Below are 10752 nucleotides of genomic sequence, written 5' to 3' on the forward strand. Positions count from 1 at the left end.
GGCAATATCCGACAAAGTTATGGGAGTTAGGCAGCAGCGTGTGTGTGTGTGTGTGTGTGTGTGTGAGTGTGTAAGGGAAGGGGGGGAGGAAGGGATGAACCTGAGAACCAGGGAAGTGTACACCAGTGGGGAGTGAACCTGGGACTCTGGGTTTTTAAAACAGCAGTAAAAAAATGGGGGGAGGAGGGGGGTTACTTTTTTACGAAACCCGACAATATGCGGCAAACTTGTGGAAAGTAGGCAAAGCGTGGGACTGAACCTGAGACAGTGAAGTGTACACCAGTGGGGAGTGAACCTGAGACTATGGTTTTCGGCGGGCTTCAGATAATTTCATATAAAAGCAATTACATTTTTATAAAACCCGACGAAACCTGGCAATATCCGAGAAAGTTATGGGTAGTAGGCAACAGTGGGAGTGAACCTGAGATTCGGGGAAGTGTACACTAGTGGGAGTGAACCTGGGACTGGTTTTCGGTGAGTTTTGGAGGGGAAAAAAAGCAATAACTTTTTGTTTACGAAATGCGCCAAATCCCAACAAAATGGGGCAAAGTTATGGAAAGTAGGCAAATAATGGGGAGTGAACGTGAGACTAAGGGAAGTGTACACCAATGGGGAGTGAACCTGAGACTATGGTTTTCGGCGGGTTTCAGCGAGTTTCACATCAAAGCAATTACTTTTTACGAAACCCGACGAAACCTGGCAATATCTGACAAAGTTATTGAAGTAAGCAACAGTGGGGAGTGAACCTGAGACTCTGGTTTTCAGCGGGTTTCAGAGAGTTTCATATAAAAGCAATTGCTTTTTTTACGAAACCCGGCAATATCCAACAAAGTTATGGGAAGTGAGGCAACAGTGGGGAGTGAACCTGAGATTCTTGGAAGTGTGCACCTGTGGGGAGTGCACCTGAGACTCTGGTTTTCGGCGGGTTTCAGCAAGTTTCGCATAAAAGGAATTACCTTTTTACGAAACCCGGCAATATCTGACAAAGTTATGGGAAGTAGGCAACATTGGGGGTTAACTTGAGATTCATGAAGTGTACACCAGTAGGGAGTGAACCTGAGAATCTGGTTTTCGGCGGGTTTCAGGGAGTTTCATATAAAAGCAATTACTTTTTTTCGAAACCCGACAAACCTGGCAATATCCGACAAAGTTATTGAAGTAGGCAGCAGTGGGGGGTGATCCTGTGATTCAGGGAAGTGTACACTTGTGGGGAGTGAACCTGGGACTCTGGATTTTGTAAAAAAGCAAGACCAAGAGAGAGGGGGAATTACTTTTTATCGGAACCCGCCAAAACCCGACAAAGTTATGGGAAGTAGGCAGCAGTGGGGATTGAATCTGGGATTTGGACACCGATGAGGATTGAACCTGGGACTGGGAGAGGCTGGTACCAGTAGACAGTGAGCTCAGAATGTACTTTTATTTCAAAACCTACCGATATTGTCAAAAGTTATGGGAAGTGGGCACCATTGGGCAATGAACCGGGACTCAGGGAAGTGCACACCGGTTGGGAGTGAACCTGGGACTGTGAGAAGAGGTTAACAGTGGAAATGAACCTGGGACTATGGAAGATGGATACCAGTGGGAAATGAAGCCGGACTATGGGAGGTGGGTACCAGACGAGAATGAAGCAATTACATTTTTACGAAACCCGCCAAAAGCTGTCGAAAAACCATAGACTTAGGTTTATTCCCCAATAGTGTACACTTCCCTGAGTCTCGGGTTCACTCCCCCACTGTTGCCTACTTTCTTTCCATAACTTTGTCGGATATTGTCGGGTTTCGTAAAAAAAAGTAATTGCTTTTTTTTTACGAAACCCAGTCCCAGGTTCACTCCCCACTGTTGCCTACTTCCTGGCGTGTTTCGTAAAAAAAAGAAACGCCTCTAAAAATACCACGTGTATTCAGTAAATAGATGTCAATTGTAGTCTAATATTCAGTATCTATTTAATTATTATTTTATATTATTTATTATTATTATTATTATTATTATTATTATTATTATTATTATTATTATTATTATTATTATTATTATTATTATTATTATTATTATTATTATTATTATTTATTATTATTATTATTATTAATTTTATTATTATTAATTATTTATCATTATTATTATTATTATTATTATTATTATTATTCATTATTATTATTATTATTATTATTATTATTATTATTATTATTATTATTATTATATTATTATTATTATTATCACGTAAATTTTAATATAATACGGCAATTAATTCACGGAAGTACATCGCTCAATTAAAAATGGCAGAAAGTCTGGCCACATATTTATAATGAATCGGGTTTGTCTTAGATGACCAAACAAACAAACAAAGAAACAACAACAACAACAACAACAAATGAGACAAACAGAAAAAAGCAAGATTTTAAAAAGTAATAAACAAGAGAAGAGCACATCAATGAAAAACAACAACGAGATTATAACACATGAAAGATATTCGTAATAAATCGATAACTGATTAAATTACTCCAACTACTTGATTAAAAAAATAATAATCATAATAATAATGATGATGATGACGATTACAACAACAACAACAATAATAATGATAAATAATAATAATAATAATAATAATATAATAATAATAATAATAATAATAATAATAATAATAATAATAATAATAAAAGAACAATAGTATAATATCAACATTAAAGCATATTACAAGCAAATAAAATTATTAAAACAAAAGTTTAAAAAAATATCAATAGACAGAAGGAATTCTTAAAATGTTGGGGATAAAAAAAGAAAAAGTTATCCCAGCCGGGATTTGAACTCTCGAACCTTAAGCTCAGAGTCAAACAGCTTATATCCACCAAGCCATGGTGTCACTTAACATTTAGTGACATTTAATCATGTCTATTTAGACATTAAAAAATGTATTTGAATGCCACTCTTACTTTGATATTTTGAACTAAATATGTTAATTGCACAATAGCAGAAATTTAAAAATTACGATCAAAATATTTTTACAACTTTGAATCGGGCTGTCAGTTACTGCACGTGTTCAATCTGGAAGGAGGTCAGCAGTTTATTTACATTCAACCGAGATTGTCCCACTTTTCACTCTCTCTATAGAAAAGAGTTCCTTGTGGATACTGAATAGTGGAAAAGCCACTTCCTTCTTTTTATTGCAAGTCTGATAACCCAAATGGTTATGGACTTCCTGTTGTAAAAGTCGTGACGTCATCCTGCGCAGCAACGCATAGTAACGAACCGGCTGGCTCTAAACAGTCGAGAAACAGGGTTGCCAGTTTGGCATTTTAAATGCCAGATTCCAAAAATCTGGCATTTTTGAAAACCGTTTGGCATTAGAAAAATCATTTGGCATTTGGCATTTTCATTTGGCATTTTCTTTTCTTGTATATTATACTTCAAATGACACCTTTTCTTAATTAAGTTTCATAAGAAACAGTAAGTTTTCTTAATTGTCAATAATTATTTAACTGTTTACGTATTTACCTTTCATGTTAATGTATTTCTTTTTCATTCTTAAAATCCAACCGTGGTGTAGTGGTTTACCACTCCACTTAGTAGTCAGTAGGTAAAAAATTACCCCAACAGGAAATTTAGTATAATTCAAAAAAAAAAGAAAAAAGAAAAGAAAACACGCAAGCCACCAGGATATGATAGTAAATTGTCTATCAAAAGTGAGTAGTTTTCTTAGCGGGGGTGGGAGTCAACAGACTTTGGCATTTTTTTTGAGTGTTTTGGCATTTTTTGAGTCTTCCCCTGGCATTTTGTTGAAAAATAATCTGGCAACCCTGCCTGTCGAGAAAAATGGCGTACACTAACTTTATTTCCATCACCGCCCTTATGAAATACTTCTCCAACGAGCATAAAAGTGTCTCGCGAGGCGAAAATCATCATCAGTCAGGTCATGTTTTGACTTTCACTTACTGAGATGGCTTGATGTTCGGCAAAGTTCAAGCCAGCATGAAGAATAAAGAGTATTCTGTGAAGGTAGCAGGTAATTCATTTCGTCTTCTCATTCTCACTCTCAAAATCTCACATCCCCGTAAAACTACTGTTGGACAATAATCCGTTTAGGCAGATTTAGTATGTCCAATGGGAAGATTTTACTGTTTACGTTCGATTTTAGTTAGGGAGAGAGAGAGGGAGTCATTGAATTATTGTATTTTTATCTTATGGACCACGGACTTTGAGTCTTTGAGGTCTTAGTCTTGCTTCGCTAATTTTCGTTGCTATTGACTATAGTCTACTACATACTATTTAGTATCGTATTGTAACCTTTATTATAATACTCATATGAGCATCGCAATCACCAATCACGCTAGACATTTTATCATACTGCATGTGGGATCAGCGGTACGGTTTTTGCTTCGTACCCGAAAGGTACCGAGTTCGTTCCCCCGCCGCTGCGCTGTGTGGCCTTGAAAAGTCACCTCGCCCTAGCTCAATTTGCGGCGCTACACCGCGGTTATTCCAGTCTTCCCTGGGAATAGACCCTAGAGATAAATTTCCTCTATGGGATGAATAAAGGATTTATTTAGACCAGTGTTAGTCACTGTAAACTAAACTTCCTATTGGGTTAAGGTGTAATGTAAATGTTGCTGCTTGAAACTCGAAGAAATTAATAACATTGTGAAATTGAATGTGAACTTCAATTTAATATACAAAAACAGATAAAATGGACGTTTCGGGTTTCCCCCTTATCAACAAAGCAAGATGAATGAAAGAACCACTTAATTTTTTTTTTAATTGAGCTTTTATATAGCGTAATATCCACTAAATGTGCTCAAAGTGCTTTACAAGGGGTCCGTGGCCAACAGCAACATTTAACATGTAAGACGGGACATGATGCCTGTTAGGCGATATTACAATTTTTTCGGACAGAGACAACGCTGTTAACGGCCAGGTACCCATTTGACACCTGAGTACAGTGAGAGATTGTGAGTAAAGAGCCTTCTCCAAGGACTCAACTATGCACCGAGCGAGGCCCAAACCCAGGACCTTCTGATCTGAAAGCGAGTGTCATACCACAAGACCACAACAGACGTTTTATTAGTTTGTTTGTTTTTTGCCTATTGAGCATGGTCGCAGCTCTAAATTTGAATCTTTTATTCTTTTACTTCCACAGATCTATCTTGATGATGCCTTGGGTTGATTCAGTCCAAAACTAATTTGTGTGGTTTTATTTAACAATGTTAATGACATTGAACATACATTGATACAACAATGCCATAATTTGTCATGTTTATCATGTAAAATCATGTATGGGTGACCTACAAAACCATTATTTTGAATGGTGATTTGATGATGATGAACAAAATATGTGTGTTGTACAAAATAAATGGCAAAGCTAATAAGAGGAGACTGGAAATTGACAAATGCTGCAACTAATTGAAAAATAATATCAGATGTTTCTCTTAACATGGTTGGAATATATGAGAGGATGTTAACATTTTTCAGTCTTTCATTAGCACTCTCAACATGAATTCTACATGAAGCAATTTCTTTTGTTAATAAAATCTCATTTTCAGTAAATTTATATGTAAAAAGTAGGGATATTTACAGTTACTCCTTGAGGTAAAATATCTTGAATCAGGAAACCTTTATCTGCTAAAATTAAATCTCCAGGGCTTAAAATTAAACGTTTTAGTAATCCACAATTTTGTACAATGACCTTATCCGAGACAGACCCTGGATAAAGTTTAGAAATAAAACTTATCACGCCATTTGGACTCACACCAACAAGAGCTTTAACAGAATTCATGGACCTATAAGAAGTTCACCGTTGTTTATCCATTTCTTTAGGAATAGCAATTTGGTCATCTGTACAATCAATGATCATTCTGCAATTTGGAAATTTTAAAAATGATGATGGAGCTGATAGTTTATTTTTATGTCTAGAAGGCCATGTAACCTTCATAACATTTTCAAAGAAAAGCTTATGGCTTATGTAAAACATGAATAAAAGTTTGTATAATATTTGTTATAGTACTTTCACTAACGCTAAACAATTGTGAAATATGAAGGTTAGTGTAGTTCTGTCTAAGTTTCATAAGTGTAATGAAAATTTGGTCTTTTAATGCAACTGTCTCTTCCTGAACTTCCCATCCACTATAATAAATAATGTTACCTCGAAAGCACTCAACATATTGAACAATAATATTAAATATTTTAAAACAATGTACACCTGCCTCCATTCGAAGAATTTTTTCTGTAAGGCTTGAAACAGTGTAAGTGCGTTGAATCTAACTAAGTTGGGTTTTTTAAGCTAGCTATTTCCTTATTTTTGTCTGTAATTTCTTGTTCTTGAATTAAATTTGTTGTTCTATTTAAAATATTCTCACTTGTTCTACAATCTGTTTTTTTTTAAAGATGGAATCCTATGATAATGGTGACGAGAGTTGAGATGATGATGAGGGAGAAGATAATGAGGATGATGATGAGGAGGAAAATAATGATGATGATGAATCTGTTTTTTTTTTAAAGGTGGGACTTTGTGATGATGATGATGAAGAGAGTTGAGCTGATGATGATGATGATGATGATGATGATGATGATGATGATGATGATGATGATGATGATGATGATGATGGTGGTGGTGGTGGTGGTGGTGGTGGTGGTGGTGGTGGTGGTGGTGGACTTCTTGATGTTGGTGCCAATTGAGATGGGGTGGGAATTCCTTGTGTCACTTTTCTTTTCTTTCTTTCTGGGTCTGATGGAAACAATTTATTTTTATTTCTGTCAAACAATTCAGGGAGGTTAGCTTTGTCACCATCTCTGAAGTGACAAGAACACACTCTTGATGATGATATTGGATCTTTTGTCCTTTCTCCTGAAAAGAAAAGATTTTTTTTAAAAACAATAATTCTGTTGGGCATATTGGGTATATTATTTAATTTGATAGTACTTTGTTTTAGACTATCTTGTTTGACACCAGCTCAATGCATGATAAATCAAAGGTGTGCAAGAGACTAGGTTACTGGTGGGTCTCTTGCCTGTCTTTTATGAAATCGCACATTCAGCAAAATGTCGCACTTCCTCATTACTTCTTTTGATGATTTTGACTAGGTATATAAAAATATGAATTCTTAAATTTACACAGTTAAAGTTGACCTTGGTGTTGAGTGTGGCAAGACTGGCGTTTTCTCTTTATTTCAGTCAGCACTGTACTGGACAGTGCGGTGATGGAAACTTTGGAGTGTCAACAATCGGGCACAGGTAAAGGAGAGAGGTCCCCGCCGCCATCTTGCTTTGTTCACACAGAGTTGCCAGCTCGGCTGTCTGGGAGAGGAGGCATGGCAGAGAATCAGAGAAACTTTCCAAAAAAAAGAGGAAAGTATGTGTGTTTGTGTGTGTGTGAGAGAGAGAGTGAGAGAGAGAGAAATATCTGCGTGAGTGGGGGGGGGGGGGGGGGGGGGGGGGGAGAGGTTCCGTTATTTTATTTATTTATTTTCATTTTGCCATAAAGGTATCGAGTTTAAAGTAAGATTTTAACAAATATTTCCTTCTCTTTCTTATATTTTTCTCCTTTTAAAAAAATATCATTTATCAGTAGAACTGAACTCTCATTCAGTTTATCTATCAGCCTTAACATCAAAACGTGTAGATTGAGATATCATTTTTGCTTCAACTTCAATAAAAACCTAGTTTGGAATGTATTTTTATTTATAATTTCGTGCAATTGTACACTTTAATCATAAAATATAGGTCTACGTAAGCTAGAACTAGACCTAGATCTGGACTACGAACTCTATCAAATGTTCGACGAGGCGTGCGTGCTTACCTGACTAAAGTGATACACCTTTTCTTCAATTTTTTGTCTGCCTCTCATTTGGAAATCTGTAAAACTTGCAGGAGTGACTCTCTGACTGGTGCAGACAATCTGGTACAAAACACTGGACCATATTTAAGATAAAAATTGTTTTTTGAGCGATTTTCCAATTATTCCTTTCCCGGACCAAGCACGGATTTTTTTTTTGTTTAGAGCCAGCCGATTCGTTGCTAGGCGGACGTGACGTCAGACTGTGGAATCCTATACTCTTAAGCCAACGGGAATGAGAGTAGCGGAAGAGTAGCGTCCCTTGATTGGACGTCACTGGAGGAGAAGTTATTTGTAAACAGACCAACTACAAGCCAAGCGCTCCAAATAAAAAAAAATTATTCATATTTCTGTACAAAAATGCATATCATAATCAACGTTACGTCGACATAGCATCGCGTATTCGCTCTGCCATGTATAGCTCGAATTAACCGTACTCCGGTGTAAAATGCGTACCTGGCCATTAACAGCGTTGTCTCTGTCCGAAAAATTGTAATACCGCCTAACAGGCCCCATATCCCGTCCTACATGTTAAATGTTGCCGTTGGCCAGGGACCCCTTGTAAAGCGCTTTGTTCACGTTTAGTGGATATTGCTCTATATAAAAGCTCAATTTTTAAAAACTATGTGCATTCTCTTGTACTTATTGTGCGAGTGCTTCGCCTTCTAGTTGCAGTTCCTTACCCATCTGTATGTACCCCTATCGAATTTTTCCCAGTCTGTACTGTCCCTCCAGGAAAATGCGGCAATGCGGCCGCATTTTTTTTTTTTTTTGTCGTTCCGCATTTTCTACGGTCCCGCACAATTTGCCGCATTTTTTGCCATTTTGGCTAAAAATAAAAACAAGAACATTCTTTTTTTTTAAGCACAGGGTACATAAAATCCAACCAGAATTTTCGTGGTGGTTCCGAATGGTCATAATTTCGTTTTTCGATTCCAGTTGTCCACTTGTCATTTTATTTCATTTCTATGTATGCAATGTCAATATCAGTGTTATCATTATTACTGTAAATAAGAATATTTTGGTGTACGCGTGTATATTATACTAATTTTGGGCATTTTTGTGGCATTTTTGGCATTTTTTGGCATAATTTGTGGCATAATTTGGAATGAAAATGGCATTTTTCCGCGGGGAATGTTTGCAATGATTAGTCATGAAGGTTTTGATTTTGCCTATAGCTATTTACTATAAAGTAAAAGGCTAACCGGTTTAATTGCTAATGACTGAAGCAGGGGTGGTAGAACACTGAATATTAATGACTAGCGCACATATGAGAATTGAGTAGATATAAAAAGACCGAGAGGAAATGAGATAATGTTACGAAAGCGAGGTATGCTAAGAGTAACTTAAATATTGTTACAAAGAGTATGATGAATTGTGGTTAGAAAGAAAGCAATGATATGAATAATGAAAGTAGGAAGTGCCAACGTCTAGATAAGCAAAATGAGAATTGTGAAGTAAGATACTGGATATATAAAAAATAACGCAATGTATATAACGAGATACTTAAGTGTTACTTAAACTCTCGTATGTTGGTTTGTAAATAGCAAAGATATACATGCAATAATTCAAAGTGCAATAAATGAATAAAGAGGCTTGCATTGCTTCATGTGAGAAATTGATTACTGATAATTTAAAATAGTGGGTGGAATATTGATTAACAATGTGAAGGGTCCCGTTCAAATTATAAAATCCAAATATGATTAATTATATTATAATTAATATAAATCCCGAACGAGAGTCCCAATTTATGTAATACGTGATTGAAGGCGGATATTAAATTTTATTTGTTTAAAGAAATTAAATGATAATGCTACGACTACTCGAGCGTGTTAAATATGCATTCAGCTTCTAAACCAGTAGAATCACCCTGTTACTTTTAATTGCGGTACACAAATGCTATAATTTTCCAGTTACATAATAATTTATAATAATAAATAGCAGTAATTGATTTGTAATCCTCACAATAAATAAGCAATGAATAAGAGAAAAACAAGTTCCTGTCCCATTTATATTTGACAATAAATGTTAGTCTGTTTTATTCTGTTTTATAAGTATTATTGTTTGTATTGATAGATTTTTGCTTATGACATCATTGAGCACTTAAACAAAGCCACAGTATTTGTTGATTTTTGCGAAGAACATAACTTGTAGAACCCGAGGAGCTTAGCCGGTCTGGTCGACTCTGCTCTTTAATGTTGTGTGCCTGGCTGAAGCAATGATGTCAGGCCTGTTCATATTCTTTATTTAGTTTTGTCAACAATTAACATAGACGATTGCCCTGTAGAAGCCAGGTCACAGATATCCTCCCATGAGGAACAAAATTACCCAGAAGAGAGTGGGCGGTACTCAACCGGGCAAGAACTAAAGTGGGGAAAGACTGGGCAGAACATGTTAAAGTGGTAACTTTCTACGGACAGTCAGTGTACGTGCGGACACCCAATGCAGACTACGGAACACATTCTCTTGGAATATAACTTGGAACCGACGTGTACTGACACTGACTTAAGAACCTGCAGTCCAGGAACTATGAAATGGATCCAATACTGATGTGAAAAGATATGATGATGATGATTGCTTTGGGTGATAGGCAAGTACATAAGTGGGCCATGAGTCATCGGTTCACGGTTATCGGTCGATACTAGGAGTAAAAATACTGTTCTTTTTGGAATTTCCAAGTAAAAATATAACAATAAATAAATTTTACTAGTTTAAAAAGATTCCACATTAATCAACCTCATGATATTTGATTACGTACTAAATGAGGATCTGTACTTATTAAACAAAGGGGGTTTCTGCCCAAGCAAAATACACCCTACCCCCAGAACTCAACAAATAAGCTAAGAACCATAACATACGAAGTGAGTAGCCTAGTGTAAACGAGAGGATGAAAATTAACTTACCCATAGCCTAGCTTTAATTTATTAAAATTTACT

At 36.2% G+C, this 10752-nt stretch overlaps 1 protein-coding gene and 1 long non-coding RNA gene across 4 annotated transcripts in view; both read left to right on the top strand.

The window, feature by feature from the left end:
- The first annotated feature begins 2608 nt into the window (after positions 1-2608).
- On the top strand, positions 2609-6336 carry LOC144967715 (uncharacterized). The gene is made up of 2 exons (XR_013644457.1): positions 2609-3994; positions 5126-6336. It is a non-coding gene; the product is annotated as an uncharacterized LOC144967715 (long non-coding RNA).
- Positions 6337-9873: 3537 nt separating this feature from the next.
- The window catches only part of LOC144967710 (2-succinylbenzoate--CoA ligase-like), a 24139-nt gene continuing 23260 nt past the window's right edge, over positions 9874-10752 (top strand). Inside the window, exon 1 of one of the 3 annotated variants that reach the window (XM_078905263.1) lies at positions 9874-10406. The gene's annotated coding sequence lies outside the window, so the exon portion shown is untranslated. Of the gene's footprint in view, positions 10407-10445; positions 10678-10752 lie in introns of those variants that run through there. The other 2 variants (XM_078905257.1, XM_078905259.1) reach the window with 2 other exon arrangements.

The sequence above is a fragment of the Berghia stephanieae genome, chromosome 3, assembly GCF_034508935.2.
Source record: "Berghia stephanieae isolate SIO BIC M18660-M18661 chromosome 3, UCSD_Bste_1.3, whole genome shotgun sequence".
Lineage (NCBI taxonomy): Eukaryota > Metazoa > Mollusca > Gastropoda > Nudibranchia > Aeolidiidae > Berghia > Berghia stephanieae.